Source organism: Populus trichocarpa, chromosome 14 (assembly GCF_000002775.5).
Source record: "Populus trichocarpa isolate Nisqually-1 chromosome 14, P.trichocarpa_v4.1, whole genome shotgun sequence".
Lineage (NCBI taxonomy): Eukaryota > Viridiplantae > Streptophyta > Magnoliopsida > Malpighiales > Salicaceae > Populus > Populus trichocarpa.
In genome coordinates this window covers 9195234-9201969 of record NC_037298.2, presented here as the reverse complement: position 1 = coordinate 9201969, position 6736 = coordinate 9195234, and positions in this window count along the sequence as shown.

The following is a 6736-nucleotide window of genomic DNA, read 5'->3' as shown; positions in this document are numbered from 1 at the left end:
CAAAACCATGACTTCTTTTCTATCTCTCGTTAATCGATTCAATTTTCTTTCCTTTCTATGTGCCAAATTTGTTGTTAGGAGTCAAAATCCGGCAACAAATTAATCAGTTAGAAGGAATAATCATAAGAGGTGGATTTCTTCAACCCCATAGAAGCCATTTGAAGCACATTCCGGGCATATTAAGATCAAATAGGAAGCCATCTTCTTCGTCATCTTCAATTGCATTTTGTTGTTGATTTGGGTCACTACCATATGCCCGGGGTAGAAGTTTTATATAAATACATCACCATTTTGATCGAATTTCTTTCTCTCTTCGAATCAGGCCTGTCACCTTCATTCGATGCATATAGTTTTTGCTAGGGTGGGCGGCGCTCTGGAGAAGCAGAGTCCTTACTTCGACCTAAACTAACCCGAATCAAGCCAAGGCAATGAAGAATTATGGAATGTCTAAAGTGAGGGAATTAACTCTTTGTTCTGCAGATACATTCAGGATATGAATGGACTGTGTCTTTTTCTTGGAGCTCCTTGCTAGTGATTCTGGTTCAAACAAAGGGAGTTCCTGCAGTTCTTCTCATTATGTTCGGAGGAGAGTATTCTTCATAGGATAAAGAGATGGCGAAAGAATTAGTATTAACTTCTCATGGTGTTCAGATTATACAGCACAATCTAAGAACACATAAAGTACAAGCTGAGATGGTAGGATTGGTGATGAATTTATGATTCTCATCGTCGAAAGTTTCTAGATTTGGAGGAGCTGACGGGCTTATTAACTAATTCTCTCTCTCAAGTAATAAATTTGTTGAATTTTTCTAAGTGCTGCTATTTTGGTTCGTTGTATTTGGGTTGCTGAATTCCTGCAAGGTGAAAGGGATGAGGATGGTGCCTAAAATTTTCTTAATTTGATTACAAAATTGTAATATTTAAGTAAAATGGTTTTTTAGTTATTAATTAATACTGTAAATAATCTGGATTATTTTAGTTGTAGGGGGGGGGGGGGGTATTCGGTATATTGAAAATTATACTTATATCGAAAATAAACAGTACGAGTATGATCAATTTGTTTCAATATGGATTAAATAATTAAATCTTATAACTAAAATTAGAAAAAAAGAAGGTAAATTTAAAGATAAAAGCTAACATAATTTCAAAGATAGTGTTATTCTCATATATTTATCAACATATTTTATACATAACTCATTCACTTAAAAAGCCCATAAATAAAAGAGTCAAAGATAAGGTAATAATCCAATATGTATAAACTTGGTAGAATACCAAGTTCAAGTGACACGAGTTTAATTTTATTTTCATGCAAGATGTTATATCCAATACCCTTCGGCTCAGCTACATGCTAAGCCTAAATATTTGTGGATTTAACCAAATATCTAACCCAATTTTTTTGGATTTAGCTACGTGCTGAAATCAAGGGTATGTTGGTCTGATAAGATATCATACTTAATACTCTTGAACTCAACTACACGGTGAGTCAAAGCACATGTGAGTATGAAAAGATACCACACCCAACTCCCTCGGGCTCAGCTACGAGTCTTGGCCCAAGCACGTGTTGGTCTGACAAGATGTCATTCCTTACTCTTTTGGGCTCGGTTATGTGCTAAGCTCGGGTGTGAATGTGTCTAGAAAGATATTGAACCCAATATCCTTGGATTTAGAATCATTTTAGATCTAAACATATAGTTTTTATTGGCCTCATGTTGGGTCGCAGAGCTATCCTTATAACTCTTAGCATGGAATGCTAAGAGTTTACGATTCTCATCTCCTTATACCTTTAGGCGTATAAAAGTCCTATAATTTTTATTTTTACTTCTTGTTAATACCTTTTTTCTTTGTTTATTACCACACATAGTTTTTGATTTATTTGATTACATGTACACACAAGCTTTTCAATTTACATTTTAATTTTTTTTTAATGTTAAAAAATGAATAAAAAAAGCTCGCATATACAAATTTTTTGTAAGTGGAAAAAATATTTGATCACGAGTGACATGTCGTCTAAATTTTTTTTTTCAAAAAAATTAGCGCGTACAGCTTGATACAAAAAAAATAAGGGTTGGACAGGTTGGTCTGGCTTGCCAGGCGTAACAACACTTGGCCTCTAAAGTGCTTCACTCCTTCACTTTTTTTTTTCTAGCTTTTTTAATTTAATTTTATCTTCATACTTTTCATTATTTTTTATTTAATCTTTCTTTCTTACATAACTCCACTAGATAAATTTAAAAAATTATAATATAAAGACCAAAATAAAAAAGAGAGTTTTCGAGTAGATCAAGGCTTGGGAGTTCGATGATGGTAATTTTTTGCTTTAATATTGCCAAAAAAAAGTAGATCGAGACATTGGAAGTCTTGTAATTTTAGGTTGTTTTTCAATTTTTGTCTACTTTTTTGCTATTTTAATGCTATAAATTGGTTTATTGAGATTTAGAATGTGTTTTTTAGATGTCTTTGTGTGAAAATGGTTAAAAATAATTTATTTGGCTTAAAAGTTGAAAATCTGACTTTCCAGCGAGTTTCAGTAACCATAAACTAGGCAACTCGGAGATGTGTTGTTTACTATCAAATAAAGTGTTATTTGTTTTTTTTCAAAGAAAAAAAAGGATAGATGATATGTCACCCACTTCTTAAAAAGCAAATATAAAAAAGGCCAGATACGTGGGTCAAACCTTCTTATATTTGGGTCTGGAACTGGGCATGACCCATCTCATTTTTTGTTTGTTTTTTTCTTGTTTGTTTTTTTTTTTGCAATCTAAAAAAACTATTTAACATGATAATTCTTCTACCATTCAATTTTGAAGTAGTTTTTAAATAATATTATAAAATTTAATTAGAATGTTATATTTTTTTTCAATTACTATTAACTAATATGAAAAAATTAATAGTAATAGTAAATTGTTGATCATGAATATTTGCTTAAAATTAAATTATTATTTTTAAAATTAATAAATATATTTTTACATGATTTTATAACATATATTATTTTTCTTAGCCTTCAATCACATATAAAGTATGGACACATTATTTTAATTTATATTTGTTTAACTTGCTTTAACAATCATGAATTTTTTTTTAAATAGTGATTCTAGTTAAAAAAAAATGCCTAAAATAATCAAGAGATATTTTAATTAAAAAATTAATTTATAATTGAGAAAGATATGTTTCCTACTTATTTTACATAGCTTAAATTATTAACAAGCTTTTATTTTAATTATTGCTCTCTTTTATCAGAAAAAGTGTGCTTTTAATAAAAACAATATCATTGTTTTTAAGAATATAAAAACATTTTTGATGATATAATCAAGTGTTTCACGGATAATTATGTATTAACATATGATGCAGCATTTTGATAGTAATTTGGTCATTAATATTGAATGAAAATAAAATATTTATATTAATTATAATTATTTTTGCTTTATTGTTTTTTTTTTATCAAAGTAAGAACCCATGATAGAAAAAGATATTTTTTTTGAAAAAAATATTAATAAAAAAGAAAGAGTTATACTAGATTTTTTTTCAATAGAATTTAAATTATTTATTTTTTAAAAAAATATTATTGCATAATTATAAAAAAATATTGTTAACAACGTCCGTATTTTTTTTCATGTTGAAAACAAATATATTTTGATCCTGTTTGGAAGTGTAGTTGCAGTTGTTTTTTAAAGTGTTTTTTCGTGCTGAAATGCATCGAAATGATTTTTTTATTTTTTAAAAATTATTTTTAAAATTAGTGCATCAAAACGATCCAAAACATACAAAAGCGCGTTCAGAAACAATTCCGACACGTCATCTCGCATGAAGAATCAAAACTAGTAATTTTTTTAACAGGTGGACGTTCTTTTGTTTTTTTTAAGGAATCCCTTCTTTAAAAAGGCATTTTGTTTTTTTTCATTGGAGGAGCGTTTTGTCATATCACCCTTGTATGGTAACGTGTCGTTTGTCTATGATGACGATCCTTCTCTAGCCATGAACGTAGTCATGTCATGGATCGCTTTCTGGGCGATTGGATGTCTTTCATATTTCGACCATAGTTTAACCGATGCTCGCCGCTAATCTTGTTATTTAGATAATTGTCATGCAAGAGAGCAATTTGTCATTCAACGGCAGCCTAACAAGAGAACAAAAAAACAAATGCAAAAAAAAACAAAAAAAGCCCCTCTTACCCGGGCACCTAGGTTGACTAATTTTTTTATGTTCTTTTAAGTGATGGAAGACCTGTAATCTACCTCCAAGTTTTATATAAATAAATAAATAAATATGCAATTGTTTCTACGTAGATTTCAGTCATAATAATGGCTAAAAAAATCAAGATTAATGTTTTTTTACTTCAACCTATTCACTTTACTTCTCATCTATCAAACTAGGGACCTAAAAATAAAAAAATAAAGTTTTGGGATAAAATTGTATTTTTAAAAATTTAAGAAACCCAGTATTTATAACTTGGAAGGTATGAGAATCAAGGTGAACTTTTCATGCTATTTTTTAAACTACCACACATTTTCTTTTCTTTCCTTACTTTTGTCCCTTTTCTTTCAATGGTACCCTTGCTCAACAAATTTAAAGTAATTAGGATTTAATTTAGCCCCAAAAAGATGCATTTAGCAACAAAAAAAAAAAAAGTTTGGCCAGAACATAGTGAAATATGAAAGTATGAATAGTATTTTTTACTACAATAATTTTGCCAGAACATTTAGAGTTTTATATAATATAATATTGCCATTCTTTCGCTTGTAAGGAAAGCACTAGTCCCACGATATTATTTTGATTCATAATTGAAAGATTTATGAGTGTATTTAACTAAATACAATAAAAAATAGATGAGTTAATTTAATTACCATTAAATTTTTTTTAATTTTAATGAAAGCTAAAGTAAAAAAAAGGTGAAAGATAGATATACACCATAATATTTGATATCAAAATATAGAGTTATAAATCAGGGTAATTCTATAAAACACAAATCAAAATAGATTATACAAATCAAAATAAATTATGAAACCTAAATCTTAATCAACTAAATATTAAATTTTTTTTAAAAAAAATTAATTAAAAAAGACACAAAAAATATTTCGAGTCAACTCAGGTAAATCCGCTAAACTCATGATTCAGGTCATGAGACCATGATAATCTCATGAAAAACAAACAGTAAATTGACAAGAATCAACCCGAGTTAACCTATCAAATCCGCGACTTGGGCCATGATGTTAGGATGACCCGATAGAAAGAAAGTCAAAATAAATTTTGAAGCGCAGTCTCCAACAAAAACCTAATATTGAATAATAAAATTGAAAAAAAAAATCAATTTAAAGAACCAAGTCAACTCGGGTTAACTCGCTAAACTTGTAACTCGGGTCACAAGACTGAGATAATCTCATAGGAAATAAAGCAAAACAAATCATGAAACTTAATTTTCAGTCAATAAAATATCGAAAGATAAAATTAAAAAAACAAATTAAAAAAAAATACATCAACCGAATTAATCCGTTAAACTTGTGACCTGAATCATGAAACTAAAATAACCCTATAAAAATTAAATTAAAATAAATAATAAAACTTGATGTGCATGATAAAATTAAAATTGATAAGAAACAAAACATTATCAAAGTGAATAATATTTTATGTGGTGATGCAATTTTATTTTTTCAGTATCTTGTTAAATAAATAAATTAAATATAACCATCAATTCTCCATTTGCATTACAAGACGAAACATATCAGCAGACCGTGAAATAAAATCGCTTCCACGGCAATACATACATTACTTTTAGTTGCGTGTCATGGATGATTGAGGCGGCCCAGTACACAAAGCAGTACTTTTTCCATTTTTCTTGCCTGTTTACAGTTTACCTGCCTGAAAGCTCCCAGGTATCTTCAGTCAATTGCCGGCATTGAATTAACTTAAATTTGACTAGGACAGAGTGTAGATGTATTTCAACTGGTTCCAAAAGCCATCTGGAAAGAGTTTGGTCGTACGTTACCATGTTTTTTTTTTTTAAATTATATTAAAATAATATATTTTTTAATTTTTAAAAATAACTTGTGACATCAGCATAAATGATATAAAAATAAAAAAAATAGATATACCCTTAGTCTACCACAGCCAACGTTTACACATGTTGCCTCGAAGCTTATCCATCCCAATCGCCGCCTCCTCTCGATCGTCAAAGGAAGAAAGAAACATCTGAATTGCCATAATATATATATATATATATATATATATATATATTGGTCAGTACCCCTTGCATTTCCATGCAACACTGCCAAAGAATGAAAGCTCTGCCTAGTGTTTATTGCTCCTATCATATCATATTATTGTATCTGTATTTTTACTACATAGCCAGCCAGAATATATGAGCAATTTCAGCAATAACTCAATGTTTTTACTTGATAAAAAGACTCCATAAATAATGAATAAATAAGGTGTAATTGTTAATTATACTCTATAAAATAAAAATTACTTTTGGTTAACAAAAATAAGAGATATATATATATAAAATAATAATAAAATATTTTTTAAATATTTTAAAATGCATTGTTTATAATTTTGCTTTAAGGTATCTATTCATCGTACGTAAGCCGGCTCTGACGTATGATTACATAGGAAGATACAATTAACCATTGTGATTTGTAAGAGTCTTTAAGGAGCAAGAAAGGGGCGTTACTAGCTAGTAATTAAACAGGTCCTATTTTCTAATTTATCTGATTTAAGTCAAAATTAACTAACTAAAACTCAA